Source organism: Prunus avium, chromosome 3 (assembly GCF_965620075.1).
Source record: "Prunus avium chromosome 3, drPruAviu1.hap1.1, whole genome shotgun sequence".
In the NCBI taxonomy this organism is placed as follows: domain Eukaryota; kingdom Viridiplantae; phylum Streptophyta; class Magnoliopsida; order Rosales; family Rosaceae; genus Prunus; species Prunus avium.
In genome coordinates, this window is record NC_142286.1 from 10,221,806 (window position 1) to 10,236,433 (window position 14,628).

Consider the following 14,628-nt stretch of genomic DNA (forward strand, 5'->3'; position numbering starts at 1 on the left):
AGAGAAGGATTCAATTGCATGGTCATTCCAATTTGAATAAGTTCTTTCACAACATCTCATTTAGCTCGGATAACCATGAAATAGGTTCCTAAGCATTAGATGCATGTTTCCTTCAATAGCCTCAAATCTAAAAGGGCGAACATGAGGAGTAGCATCAAAACAAGCCTGCAGAGAGATTTTAAGAGGATTATGATATGAAGTAGTTCTAGGTAAATGTCTAACATGAGCATCAGCATATAACCCTCTCCAATTCATCGTGCAAATGGCCTTGTCAAACCTTTAACTAACTTTTGTATTCCTCCAAGTGTACTTAGGACAAGAAAAACCTAAATCCACTATACCATGATTATCAAACCAACTGTAAAACCCTTGCACTCTAGAAGTCACAGCTCCACCCAATTTATCATCCACAGACAGCATCTCATTAAAGTCACCAGCTAAAATCCAAGGCAAATGATGGCACTCCGCAACAAACTTGAGATATTCCCATAAACTCTCTCGTTTTCTAATACAAGGACTGGCATAAACAGCTGTAAACAACCATGGAGAACCACCATTCCAAGAAACACATGCTGAAATAGTTTGATATGATGTTCCCATAATTTCCACCTAAATTTTGCTATTATCCCATAATAACCACAGACCACTAGAAAACCCAACAGCATCCACAGTCTCAAAACAAGGAAAACACAAAGACTTAACAATAGAAAAAGCTTTCTCACCACTGATTCTCGACTCACAGACGAATAGAATATGCATACGATGAGTTTGAATTAAATCCAACATAATAGACTTAAACTTGGTGCTAGCAGCACCTCGAACATTCCAACAAACTATATTCATAAGGAAAAATCCAAAGAAACAATGAACAAAAGGGCTAACCCCATCAAATACCAATGGTCATACCACCCTCACTAGTAAGGGTATGACTTGTCATCTGAGGATCAGAACCAACACCTTGTCCCTCAGACAAATCCATGTTTTCACCTTGGACCACATCAACAGCAGTAAAGGCATCAGTAGCCACTTCATCATCCTCATACTCAAAATTGGCCTCAGAATTAACATCTTCTTCCCTTATATTCGGGGGTTGATGACGAAAAATATACACACCATTCTCTATGCTTGCATCATGATTCCCCACCCAACTATCAGTTTTCTCACTAACCAATCTAGGCTTCCCAACTTCCTTCCCCATGAACTGAACAACACCAGTCGAATTAGAGGCATCAAAAGAAGTTCCAAAAGGCTTCCCAAGTTTCTTATCCTTTGCAACCAAAAAAGACTTACTGGCCCCAACTTTATTAGAAATATCATTCAACACTTGCCTAGAAGCGTCTTTAGGGGACTTAGACTTAGTCCAAATCTTGTTTCCCTTGGGGACAACATTCTCCATAATATTAACCGTCTTAGAAGACAAAGAAGGCTCCACCAACAGTTTATCCACTTCTCCTCCAAAATCCTCCCCAACTTGTCTCAAGGCATCAAATTTGGACCCCTTAGAAGTCCCACCAGAACACTTACCCCTCCTATCTTTAAAATTAGTCTTATATTTCCTTCTAGGCTGAACATTCATTCAAGGGCCTCTTAGCTGAGAATCCCAATACTGCAAATTATTAACCCCATCCCCAGAATCAGTGTTCATGGCCATGAACTCTTCAATAGGCACCTCAGGAGTTTTCTCAGGTTGAACCTTAACCCTCAGAGGACACACTTCCCTCTTATGACCATATCTACCACACATATAACATATTTCAGATAGGCCTTCATACTCTATGTTGTACCAATGTTGATTAATTTGAACAAATGCCTCCGAAGGCTTAGTTAGATCAAGCTCCACACATAAACGAGCAAATTTACCTCGATTCTTAGAAGTTGTTAGAGAATCAATTTTCAGTAGCTTCCCCACTAAGTTTCCAACACACTTTAGAAACCACACATCAAAACATTCAAGCTAAATAGCAACCACCCTTATCCAAGCTGCCATACGTGTGATATGAGCTGTAGCATGACAAAAACCAGGTCTCCATTTCTACATTACCAAATATTGTCCCAAAATAATTCAGGGACCACTAGTCAGCACACAATTCAAATCCTCCTCCAAATCAAGTTTAACCACAAAATAATCATTGGCAAGATCAATCAACTTCCAATCCCCCTTCAGACTCCACTTTTGTTGCAACCGAGCATGAAGGTAATTGTAAGCATGTGAACGACCTAGCAATTTTATGATTAGAGCATGCTTCCAAGGCTTAGAGAGGCGATCCATAGCATGACCAGAGAACTAAATGCTTGGCCCCTTCTCACCTCGAGAAATAACCACATCTTCTTCATCATTAAGATCCATGAGTATCACTGAGGCAACACACATCAATACCCACATTCTTTACTAAATTCACCTTACCCATAAGCTTGTCTTTAAAACTTCTAGAACCAAACTTAGATCATGCCCTAACTTTGAAATTTCCATAACCAAACTCAGATCGAGTCCATCTTTGAAATTTCCATATCTGAACTCAGATCGAGCCCTTAGAAGAGAATCAATAGTCTGCCCTTGCTTGAGAATCGAAGTGGGACTGGAAATATGTTCCAACTCGCACTCATGATTGAAATCCTCTAATGCTCTCACTCTCTTAGTGAAGCAATGATGCTTCATAAAGACCCCAACTGAACCCTCCTCCATGATCAAAGAAAGAAACTCAAAGAAACAATCATAACGAAGAAACGAACTTGGAAACCGTCGTGAAGCGCATTCCTGTTTTTGACGAGTCTATAAATGTGTCTACCAACATAATAACTTTCCCTTGCTCACTCATTTTGTTGACTGGTTTGTTTATCAATTCTATGCATGGCTAGAATTGACAAATATTTATTATTTTATTATGTACACTGTTATTTTGGTATTTGACCCAGTATCCTTCCCAAGATTTGCAGTTGTAGTTTTGATTGAGTCCTTTTAGGAATTGTTTAAACTATGTAATTAATTCCATGACTTCTTCTTCTAGCATTATAAAATTTTCCATGTTTGACTAATTGTCAACGGTTCTTTCAATTACATTGGGGTGACGTTAAGTACAAGTGAGCTCTATTTTGAAATTTTATTTTTTCTGAAAATAAGAAAATTTTGATTTATTATTATTGTGTGGAGTCTATAAAAAATCAATGTAAATCCATAAATTCTACCACAAATTCTATCACTTAAAAAGATCTACAAAATCTATGCTTACAATAACCATTGGTGGATCTCATCGAAATATGTTGAACATTGAACATTGAACATTGAACTATTTTAGAAATCCTAGAAATAGTTGGTTGTTTCTTGGCATATCAAGAAATGAGATTAGGAACCAAAAGAAATTAAAGCAAAAAGAACACACAATAATCATTGGTGGATCTTTTGTCAATTAGACATGCTACCCAATCATTATAAAAGAATAGTTGAATTTGATGGGATTCTTCAGTAAACCACAAAACTACTGCCAACTCAAAATCCTTTATACAATAGTAAAATGCTTGTGGTTGATACATGTACTGATATACTTGATTGGTTGCAAAGACCAAATCAGGTCTTGTCTAGGTTAATCATTGTAAAACACCCACTACAGATTTGTAGGAAGAAAGATCCTAGAATAGATAACAACAATTAGACATCACTACTAAAAAAAGGATCAACGACCATTAGACATTGGTGTCCACAAAAGGGGTTTGTATAGGCATTGGTATTCACAAAAGTTTTGTACTGACACTTTTGGTGCCCAATTTAGGTTGACCTATTTAGGGCTCATTTGGGAGTGATTCTAGAGAGGCTAATTGTCTACCGCGCAGATCTCACGGCCTGGGTTTCCGGGCCGAGGGGATATGCGTTGACCCGCGGCTTCTTGCTTTTGGGTGCGGTGCGTTTGTGCGCGGGCGTCCAGCACGGTCTACCGTGCGTCGAGATGGTTGATGTGGATCGAATGGTTAAGTGGTGCGCCTGTTTGGACTCGTATTCTAATCAAACGATTGTAGCCGAGAGAGGAACTGATCTCGGCTGTTAGGTTCACGGCCTGAGCTACAAGGACGTTTAGTGATGGTGTTGGTGGGTTTTGGGCTGTGCTCCGGCGCGCTGCTCAGGGAGCGACGGTCGTATGATATATGGGGTATGAGCGAATAACAAGGATGATGCTTGTTGCATTCCTAAAAGGACATAAATTAATGTGCAAACAACCAATTAAAAATACCCGCAAGTGCACGAATCTAATGAAGTATAGATTATGTAAGTACGGGGTCGATCCCACGAAGAACTTGTCGGTTTCCTATAAGTTCTAATTTGAGTACGTAAAGAACACTAATTTTACACAACACACAAACACAATACAAATTGGAAACTAAAAATGAAGTAAGGAAGATAAAAGAAATGAAACAACACAAGAAAACAAAGAAAAACACAAACAGCACTTTCTATCACCCGTTTATCACCATTTGGACAGATTCGTTTCTCTGTTTTTCAGTTTCGACCTCTGTCCAGTTTTTGACCTATAACTTTCCAACCGTTTATCCAAAATTCACGTTCTTTATACGGTTGGAATCAGCACAGAAAATTCAAGAACACAACGCGTACCAAAAGTCCAAAACAATTACGGAAACAAACAAAATTCAGTGACAAAGACACAAAACGTGTCAAACACGCAACTCACACACACATTGGGGGGGTTTTTTGATTTGGTTCAAGTGACCTATTTCTATTGCATGAAAGTAAATGGACTTTGAATTTAAATGTGAATGGCAGAGATGAATTATCAAAATGTGAAATTAAAATGTAACAAACACTAGGGTTTCGGAATCCACCCTAAACAATTCTACCCATGTTCATGGATACTCAAGTGATGAACTCTAAATGTATTGATGAAGATGTTCGCAATCAAGACCATGGGTCGTGGCTCAAGACGCATTGATTCTCTCTAATATACGTAAAGTGCATGGTTCGTGCTACAATACTTGTGCCCTCCTCATAACCGAACCTAGGTATGGTTCGTACTTCGATTCGATTGCAAGGAAAACCCATTAAGTTCAAAGAGAATATGAACATCACAAGAACCCTAATAGCATGGTGTTTACATTAGGTATTCAAGAAACCAATTCACATGGATGGTTCTTACTCCATCCATCTATTGCTTAGGAAAACATGAAGATACACATAATCCCAACAACCTCAAGAAGCATGCTTTCAAAGGTAATCAATCAAGGAAAACACACATCAAGGATAGATTAATTTGGTGAATTGGAATTCATCAATTGTTGTCAAGAAACCAATTCACATGATGCTCACTTAAACAAGTTCAATCATTTGTTGCTAATTAGAAATTGTGTTCTTGGTTATCTTACACAACTTCTCAACTTTAGCTACATGCATACAACCTAAGGTGATTAAGCAAAGGAAGCAAACACATATCATAAAATTCAATTAGTGAATGGGGTTCATCAACAACATCTAGAAATTCATACACTCAAGCATCAAAACAATAAGGTAATCATGTTTAGGGCTTCAACCTAAGCCCTAGCTATGGAGTTTAGTTGCTCATACTTATTCCAAATACAAACTCGAAATATAACTAGAAGGAGTTTACAGATTTGGAAATGATGAAAGCTTGAAGTCTTCAATGGTGGAAGTCTTCTCCTTTCTTCCTTGGCTGCACCTCCTTCTCCTTCCTTGCTCTTAGCTCCCCAAAAGCTGCTCTCAAGTTGTGTAGAATGATAGAATCCTCTTCTCTCCCGTTTCAAGCTTCCCCCAAATCAGATTGCACCTTTGACTTCCCTTCCCTCTCTCCTCCTTTCCAGCTTTTACCTTTTAATATTAAACTACCACCTTTGATAAAGCCTTAGCCCATTGTCCCCTTGCCATGATGAAGTTTTGTCCTCAATAAGATGCCAATTGCTTCAGAAAATATCTCAAAGCTAAGGTAACTTCTTGTTACCAAGAGTTATGGTAACAAGAAAATCAAGATAACACAAAGGAGGTAAAAGCTGGACAATTCCGGATTTCCAGAGCTGTGGTAACATGTTGGATTGGATGGATAGGCAATACTTGTCCAATGGAGCTCAAATTTGGATATGTTGTAGTTAACATCCATTGGAACAAGTCTCATGAAGATCATGACCTCATCCGAGCACCAGAGCATGTTGATCCCAGGCCAAGAAGTTGACCTACGAAAATGAACAAAAACAGAATTTATAACCAATAATGCACTTTTAGCTCATTTTCATTCCAACCAAGGTAAAATCTAAGAAAACACAAAAAGGAAGTAAAAAGCTATAAAATGTCAAGAACTAACTCAAAATAGTGGGTGAATAACATGAAAAATCATGTGTAAAAATGAACCGAACAAACTTCCCAAACTTATCTTTTGCTAGTCCTCGAGCAAAACAGAAACTAAAACAAGACTCGAAACAAACTTTCCGAACACTTTCCAAAGAGAGAGCGACTCATGCAAACGACTCAAAAGTTTTCACAAGAAAAACTCAGTTTACACATTATTCACAAGGCGGCAAAATTCATAACACAACATGCTCAAGTGTAGTAGTGTGATGGCCAAATGGAACTCATTCTCCAATTTCAGTTTTTACACAACTTCAAAAATCATTCCAAGCACAAATGTAACTTCAAATCTCACCAAAGTTGTCCTCTCACAAATGAATCACTCGGAAGAGGGGTACAATGCAACACTCAATAGTAAGTATGAGAATAGAGTTAAACCATAAGGGACTTAACTCACAATTAGCAAGATGAAAAACATGCATGAATATGATCTCAAGAAGGATGCTAAACACTTAAAAGCTGAAAAATGTGTGCAAATCAACCACATGACATTTAGGATCAATTTAGGTCTTTATTATAGGTTGTAATGGGGCTAAGGGTGTAAGGTGAGTAAGAAATGAAGGATATGGATACAACAAAGTCCAAGGAACTCACAATGTAAGAGCATATAATCGTTGACTAAAAGACTTTGAAACATCACGCTTAAGATTTTCAATTTTTTTTTTTTTTTAGGGGTGATCAAATAGACCACAAAGCCTTGTACCTCCACTAATTATGATTCACACTCCTTCCTTCCATTCGAACAACCAAGAAACATGGAATTGGATTTGAAACCATTGCCACTTAACCACAACTTTTCTCTTTTCTTTCACCCTTTGAGTGAAGTACTCTTTTTTTTTTTTTTTTTTTTTTTTTTTTGAAATGTAATAACCCTTCCCAAACTTAGCATGAAAAACATATCTAAATTAAAGCTCATGAGTTCCTTAGAAAGGTATATTCTTGTTTTTCAGGCTAAGGCTAGAAGTAAAAATTGGTTACTTGAAAGAAAAGGCTTACATACATATAGGCTCAAGGTGGTTAACAATGGAAAATCATGCTTAAGCATGCATACGGTTAGCTTGAAAGGCACAAACGGTCCAAAGAGGGCCTCAATATCATTTCTCAAATGTCATGTAATCAAATTGCACAAGAATGAGTGACTTTTAAGTGCTCAACCAAATCAATGAATAATGAGATCAAACAACAACTCGGATGACAAGAAAATAAGAATATGTGTATAACACTCATGAATTGAAGCAAAAGGCTCAAAGCTCACATTATATGGTTATACAAGTCTAATTCATGCTTGATACAATTCTTTGGATCATGCAAATCCCTCAACTGGAGAATTATGAAACAAATGGCAAGTGCATAGAGGGTTTCAAACATATCATGCTAGAACGATGCCATTTAGTGAATAACAAATTATTATTATTATATATATTTTTTTTTTAGCATTTTCAATCAAGTCATGTAAACATTCATCACAATCTCATCGTATATGTCCGGAAAGTGACTTGAAAACAAAAAGACTCAAAACAGAAAAGAAAACAAAATAAAAGAAAGCAAGAGTTTAAGTGAAACGAAAAAGACTTGCTATCCCTTCCCAAACTTAAAAATAAACATTGTCCTCAATGTTAAAGAACTTAGGCATCAACAATGTTATAACAAGAAATAAAGGGAATAAAGCAAGTAAAAACAAGAACAAACAAGAAATACAACTACAACACGGCTGCAAAACAAAACGAAACAAAACAAAACAAAACCAAACTGAACCAAACAAAACAAAACAAAACAAGCAGAACAGTAAGCCCTAACAACAGTCCTACGCACGCAGAAATCCAACCCAAAGAAACGCACAAACCAAAATGAAAGCCCAACCCAAAGGAAAGCCCAAAAGCGAAGGAAGTATATAAAACAAAGAAACTGAGTCAGAAACACAAAGAGCGAGGACTCAGAAAAATAATAAAAAAAAGTGGGCCCTGATGTCTCGGCTCCTGTGAGTCACGGGATACAAAGTGAGAGACGTGCCGACAAGCAGAGGTCTCTCTCACGGTCCCAAGCCAGAATTATTGCCTTCATAGGAAGGCGTGACGACTTTCGTTTCTTGAAAGCGCTGAAAGGCGGAAATGCAATTAAAGGGGTTGGGGGACAGGTGAGGCGATAGAGGGGGATAGGCCGCAAGGGCCGCGCCAAACCAGAAGCGCAGTGGCTAGGGTTACGTAGAAACTAACTCTATAAAAGAAGAAGAGAAAGAGTTGGGGCAAAACACACAAAACTCAGAAACACACAAAAGAGAAAAGCAAGAACAAAAGAAAAGAAAGTTCAAATGGCCTCTTCCTACCCATTCTCGCTGGATCTCAACCTAGCTCAACCAACTCAGACTCAGGGCCAAGCAGTGGCACCAGTGTGGATGCCCTACTTTGCCTCAGCACGGGGGCACGTGACAGTGAATGACTCGATACTGCTGGACAACGATGTTGCCCTTGGAGTTGCTAGAAATCTAGTGACTCCCAAGGATATACGGGTGCTGGGATCAAGGGATGACAACCGGGTCGTGAGCGATGCTCTGGCACTAAGCGTGCAAAGCACAGCAACAGTCGCAAGTGTGGGTCATCGCCTAATTGCGAAGTCCCATGAGGTGGAGGTGCTAAGAGGTCAGTTGGCGGCAGAGCGAAGTATGGTTGAAGAGTGCCAGAGTATTATTAAAAGTTTAAAAACAGAAAGGGCAAGGATACTAGAGGTGAATCGACACCAGCTGGAGGCGTTGCGGGAAGAGAACAAACATCTCTCAAAGATGGTAAGTGTTTACGCCCATGACATGAGAAAGCAGCTGGAGGACATAGACCGACCGGGAAAACGCAAGAAAACAGACCGCGAGAGTGGTTACGCTCAAGCTAAGAATGCAATCTTTGGGAGCTCGAGTGATGAGCCCCAAGAGGCTGTGCGTGAAGCCCCGGAAGTGGATAGCCAAAGGGCTAAACTCAAGGGTCCTATGGTCGAGACACCGAGCACTGGAAAAAAATGATTCTAGTGTATTATTGGTGTGCCTGTCTGTCTTTGCCTTTCGGTAAATTTTTTTTTTTTTTTTTTTTTTTTTCAATTTCTCGTTTTCGGAAATAAAAGAAAAGAAAGTTGCAAAAGACAAAGAAGAAAAACAAAACGCACTTCCCAAACTTGAATAAAGGGAATGCGACAAACTAAAAAGAAACAAAGCACACTTCCCCAACGGAAATAAAACAAAGACGACAAACTAAAAAGAAATCAAAACACAATGCACCAGAAAACAGGGAGGGAAAGAAAGTAAAGTGAAAGCAGAAATGCTTCCCTGTTTAACTTGACTCATCCGCAAATTGCTCCGGAAATACAAAGTGGTGTCGGCTCCCCTATGAGAATAAGTCTATTTAAACCACTTCTCGGTTGAAAGAAGGAGCATCCTGCATTTCAACCTGCAAACTCAAGAAAAACCATCAAAAAGCCCAGACAGAAAAATCAATGGCATCCCCAGATATGCTTGTTGATGACCTTAACCTTGAGTTGTCGCTTGCACCACCAAATGCCCAGATACGGGCTCCTCCAAACCCTATCTTCCCAAACTCCTCATACCATCATGGCTCGGCCTCAAACTTCTCTGAGGTGGTGCCGCGAAGGGCAGTAATGCCGGAGGGCATGACTGTCAGCAGACTTACAGTTGCAGATCATCTGCATGTGGCGCAGAGGTCTGACCAGATGGCAGTGGACGAGTCCCACAATCTAACCGTGCTCAACGCGGTCTCGGCCACAAATTTGGGCATGCGCCTACTGGCGAGAACACGAGAGTGCGGGGCACTGAGTGAGGAGGTGGCGGCCCTGAAAGCTCTGGTGGCGGACCTGCAGAAGCGGCTCTACAGTGCCAGCCAGCATGTAGAGATGCTGCAAAAGAGGAATGAAGATCATGTAGAGCTGTTGCAGGTTCTACAAGCAAGAACAGACAGAGGCAATTAGCAGAAGCCTCAGGTGGTGCAAAATGCAACAATGAACATGTGATTGAGAAATTTATGTTTTTTTTTTTTTTTTTTTTTTTTTTTTTTTGGTTTCAAGTTTGTGTTTGGAATCACATGTATGGAATGAAATAAACATTTGAGCCAAAGTTCAGTGTGTGCAATCATGAAGCAATTTACTTCCCAAACTTAACAACAAAATAGAAACACAAACAAGTAAAGGAAAGTAAAAGTAAGAAAAACAAAGAGAAACAACAAGAAAATCGAAATTACCTTGGTTGGAGATTGAAATCCTAACTCAAAAGGAAAATAAATAAATAAAGTAAAATAAAAGTAAGTTTGAGTCTAGAGAAACTCCACTTTGAAGCGATTAGGACGACAACAAACTTCTTCTATTCACCTTGGGTTGCCTCCCAAGAAGCGCTAAGTTTAAAGTCTTTTGCCGGACTTCCAACATACTTGGGTCACTTGGGGGGTTTTGGCTCAATCGCCTCCTTGTGCCGAACATGAAGTTTCTTCAAATCCCTTTGCCATCTAATCAACCCATTTCGTATTCTTTTCTTTTTATGCACATGAGTAGGTTTCAAAAGCAATTTTAAGCGCTCTTCAATACGTGGATTAGATGGAGGAGGCACATATTTAGGGTCGGGTGGCCTTCTCATTTGAGTAGAAGGAGTGACATTGAACATATGATTGGTGCTTGGAACATGGATGTTCAGCTTGTCTTCCTTTAGTACTTCAAAAACAGAATATGGCATTAGATTAATTGAAGCACCGAAATCAATTAAAGGTTCCTCAAACAATTTATCACCAACTATACAAGGAATTGTGAAACTTCCTGGATCTTGCAAATTGGGAGGAAGCTTCCTTTGCAAAACAGCAGAAACCTCTTCCGTTAATGCAACAGTTTCGCATTCCTTGAGCTTGTTTGCATCCAAGGAAGGAATATTGACTTGCACTTGCTTGAAAGTTTCCAATATGTCCTTGGCATGTTGATTCTTCCTAGAACTCATCAACCTGTGAGGAAAAGGAGCATGTAAGATATCTTCATCAGTAGGTTCACGACTTACCTTCTCCTTTCTTGCCCTTCTTGCAAGTTCATGCTTTGGGATCCACTCAGGTGAAGATGCTGCTTGTTTATCTTCCCCCTTGTTGATTTCATCCTTTTCCTTAGGCCCAATCACTTGCTCAACCTGCATTTCATCAACATTGTGAATCAAATTTTTAGAACCATCAATTTCACCAATTACCTTACCAGTTCTCAAGGTAACTGCTTGAACATGCTCACGCCCATTTTGTATCACTGTTTGGCTAGACATTATCCTAGCTTCCCTTTGACTCAAAGATGTGACAATTTGCCCCACTTGATTTTCTAGATTGGCAATGGCCTTAACCATTTTCTGCATGTGGGTATCATTCCTCTGCATATGGGTGTCATTCCTCTGCATGATGAAACTATCTGTGTGTCTAACCATTGAAGCAACAATTTCTTCCAAAGTTGGTCCTTGAGGTGGTTGGTGAGATTGACTAAGTGGTGGTGGATTATAATATTGGGGTTGACCATAAGGTGGACAAGTATTATGTTGGCCTTGATATGGTTGATATGACCCTTGTTGAAAATTTGGATTGTCGGTCCACCAGAAGTTTGAATTATTTCTCCACTCCGAATTGTATGTTTGTCGGAAATATTCATTCATAGGCAATTCATTATGAAATGAGCCAAAAACATTTGCTTCCATCACAAATTTATTGGAGTATTCTTACATAGTAAGTTCCACAATTTCAGTTGCGGCTGCCATTGGAGATGGTGGAGGTGACTCCTCGGATGTTCCTGTAAGAAAAAGAAACAAAAACAAATCAAGATAAAATGAAACAACAATCAATAAACAAAAATAAAACTAAGTACTCTAAACATACTCAAACAAAACAAATAAGCAACCGTGCCAGTTCCCCGGCAACGGCGCCAAAAATTGTTGCATTCCTAAAAGGACATAAATTAATGTGCAAACAACCAATTAAAAATACCCGCAAGTGCACGAATCTAATGAAGTATAGATTATGTAAGTACGGGGTCGATCCCACGAAGAACTTGTCGGTTTCCTATAAGTTCTAATTTGAGTACGTAAAGAACACTAATTTTACACAACACACAAACACAATACAAATTGGAAACTAAAAATGAAGTAAGGAAGATAAAAGAAATGAAACAACACAAGAAAACAAAGAAAAACACAAACAGCACTTTCTATCACCCGTTTATCACCATTTGGACAGATTCGTTTCTCTGTTTTTCAGTTTCGACCTCTGTCCAGTTTTTGACCTATAACTTTCCAACCGTTTATCCAAAATTCACGTTCTTTATACGGTTGGAATCAGCACAGAAAATTCAAGAACACAACGCGTACCAAAAGTCCAAAACAATTACGGAAACAAACAAAATTCAGTGACAAAGACACAAAACGTGTCAAACACGCAACTCACACACACATTGGGGGGGTTTTTTGATTTGGTTCAAGTGACCTATTTCTATTGCATGAAAGTAAATGGACTTTGAATTTAAATGTGAATGGCAGAGATGAATTATCAAAATGTGAAATTAAAATGTAACAAACACTAGGGTTTCGGAATCCACCCTAAACAATTCTACCCATGTTCATGGATACTCAAGTGATGAACTCTAAATGTATTGATGAAGATGTTCGCAATCAAGACCATGGGTCGTGGCTCAAGACGCATTGATTCTCTCTAATATACGTAAAGTGCATGGTTCGTGCTACAATACTTGTGCCCTCCTCATAACCGAACCTAGGTATGGTTCGTACTTCGATTCGATTGCAAGGAAAACCCATTAAGTTCAAAGAGAATATGAACATCACAAGAACCCTAATAGCATGGTGTTTACATTAGGTATTCAAGAAACCAATTCACATGGATGGTTCTTACTCCATCCATCTATTGCTTAGGAAAACATGAAGATACACATAATCCCAACAACCTCAAGAAGCATGCTTTCAAAGGTAATCAATCAAGGAAAACACACATCAAGGATAGATTAATTTGGTGAATTGGAATTCATCAATTGTTGTCAAGAAACCAATTCACATGATGCTCACTTAAACAAGTTCAATCATTTGTTGCTAATTAGAAATTGTGTTCTTGGTTATCTTACACAACTTCTCAACTTTAGCTACATGCATACAACCTAAGGTGATTAAGCAAAGGAAGCAAACACATATCATAAAATTCAATTAGTGAATGGGGTTCATCAACAACATCTAGAAATTCATACACTCAAGCATCAAAACAATAAGGTAATCATGTTTAGGGCTTCAACCTAAGCCCTAGCTATGGAGTTTAGTTGCTCATACTTATTCCAAATACAAACTCGAAATATAACTAGAAGGAGTTTACAGATTTGGAAATGATGAAAGCTTGAAGTCTTCAATGGTGGAAGTCTTCTCCTTTCTTCCTTGGCTGCACCTCCTTCTCCTTCCTTGCTCTTAGCTCCCCAAAAGCTGCTCTCAAGTTGTGTAGAATGATAGAATCCTCTTCTCTCCCGTTTCAAGCTTCCCCCAAATCAGATTGCACCTTTGACTTCCCTTCCCTCTCTCCTCCTTTCCAGCTTTTACCTTTTAATATTAAACTACCACCTTTGATAAAGCCTTAGCCCATTGTCCCCTTGCCATGATGAAGTTTTGTCCTCAATAAGATGCCAATTGCTTCAGAAAATATCTCAAAGCTAAGGTAACTTCTTGTTACCAAGAGTTATGGTAACAAGAAAATCAAGATAACACAAAGGAGGTAAAAGCTGGACAATTCCGGATTTCCAGAGCTGTGGTAACATGTTGGATTGGATGGATAGGCAATACTTGTCCAATGGAGCTCAAATTTGGATATGTTGTAGTTAACATCCATTGGAACAAGTCTCATGAAGATCATGACCTCATCCGAGCACCAGAGCATGTTGATCCCAGGCCAAGAAGTTGACCTACGAAAATGAACAAAAACAGAATTTATAACCAATAATGCACTTTTAGCTCATTTTCATTCCAACCAAGGTAAAATCTAAGAAAACACAAAAAGGAAGTAAAAAGCTATAAAATGTCAAGAACTAACTCAAAATAGTGGGTGAATAACATGAAAAATTATGTGTAAAAATGAACCGAACAATGCTCAGGCGCCTTGAAAATCAAGGGTCGTATGATATATTGATGGATGAATTTTCCTTACAGTCTAACACTACTCCTAGAAAAACAAGTAAAGATATTGAAAGTGCATTACAGGAAAATATAAGTTGCTCCGTGGGAGGCTTTG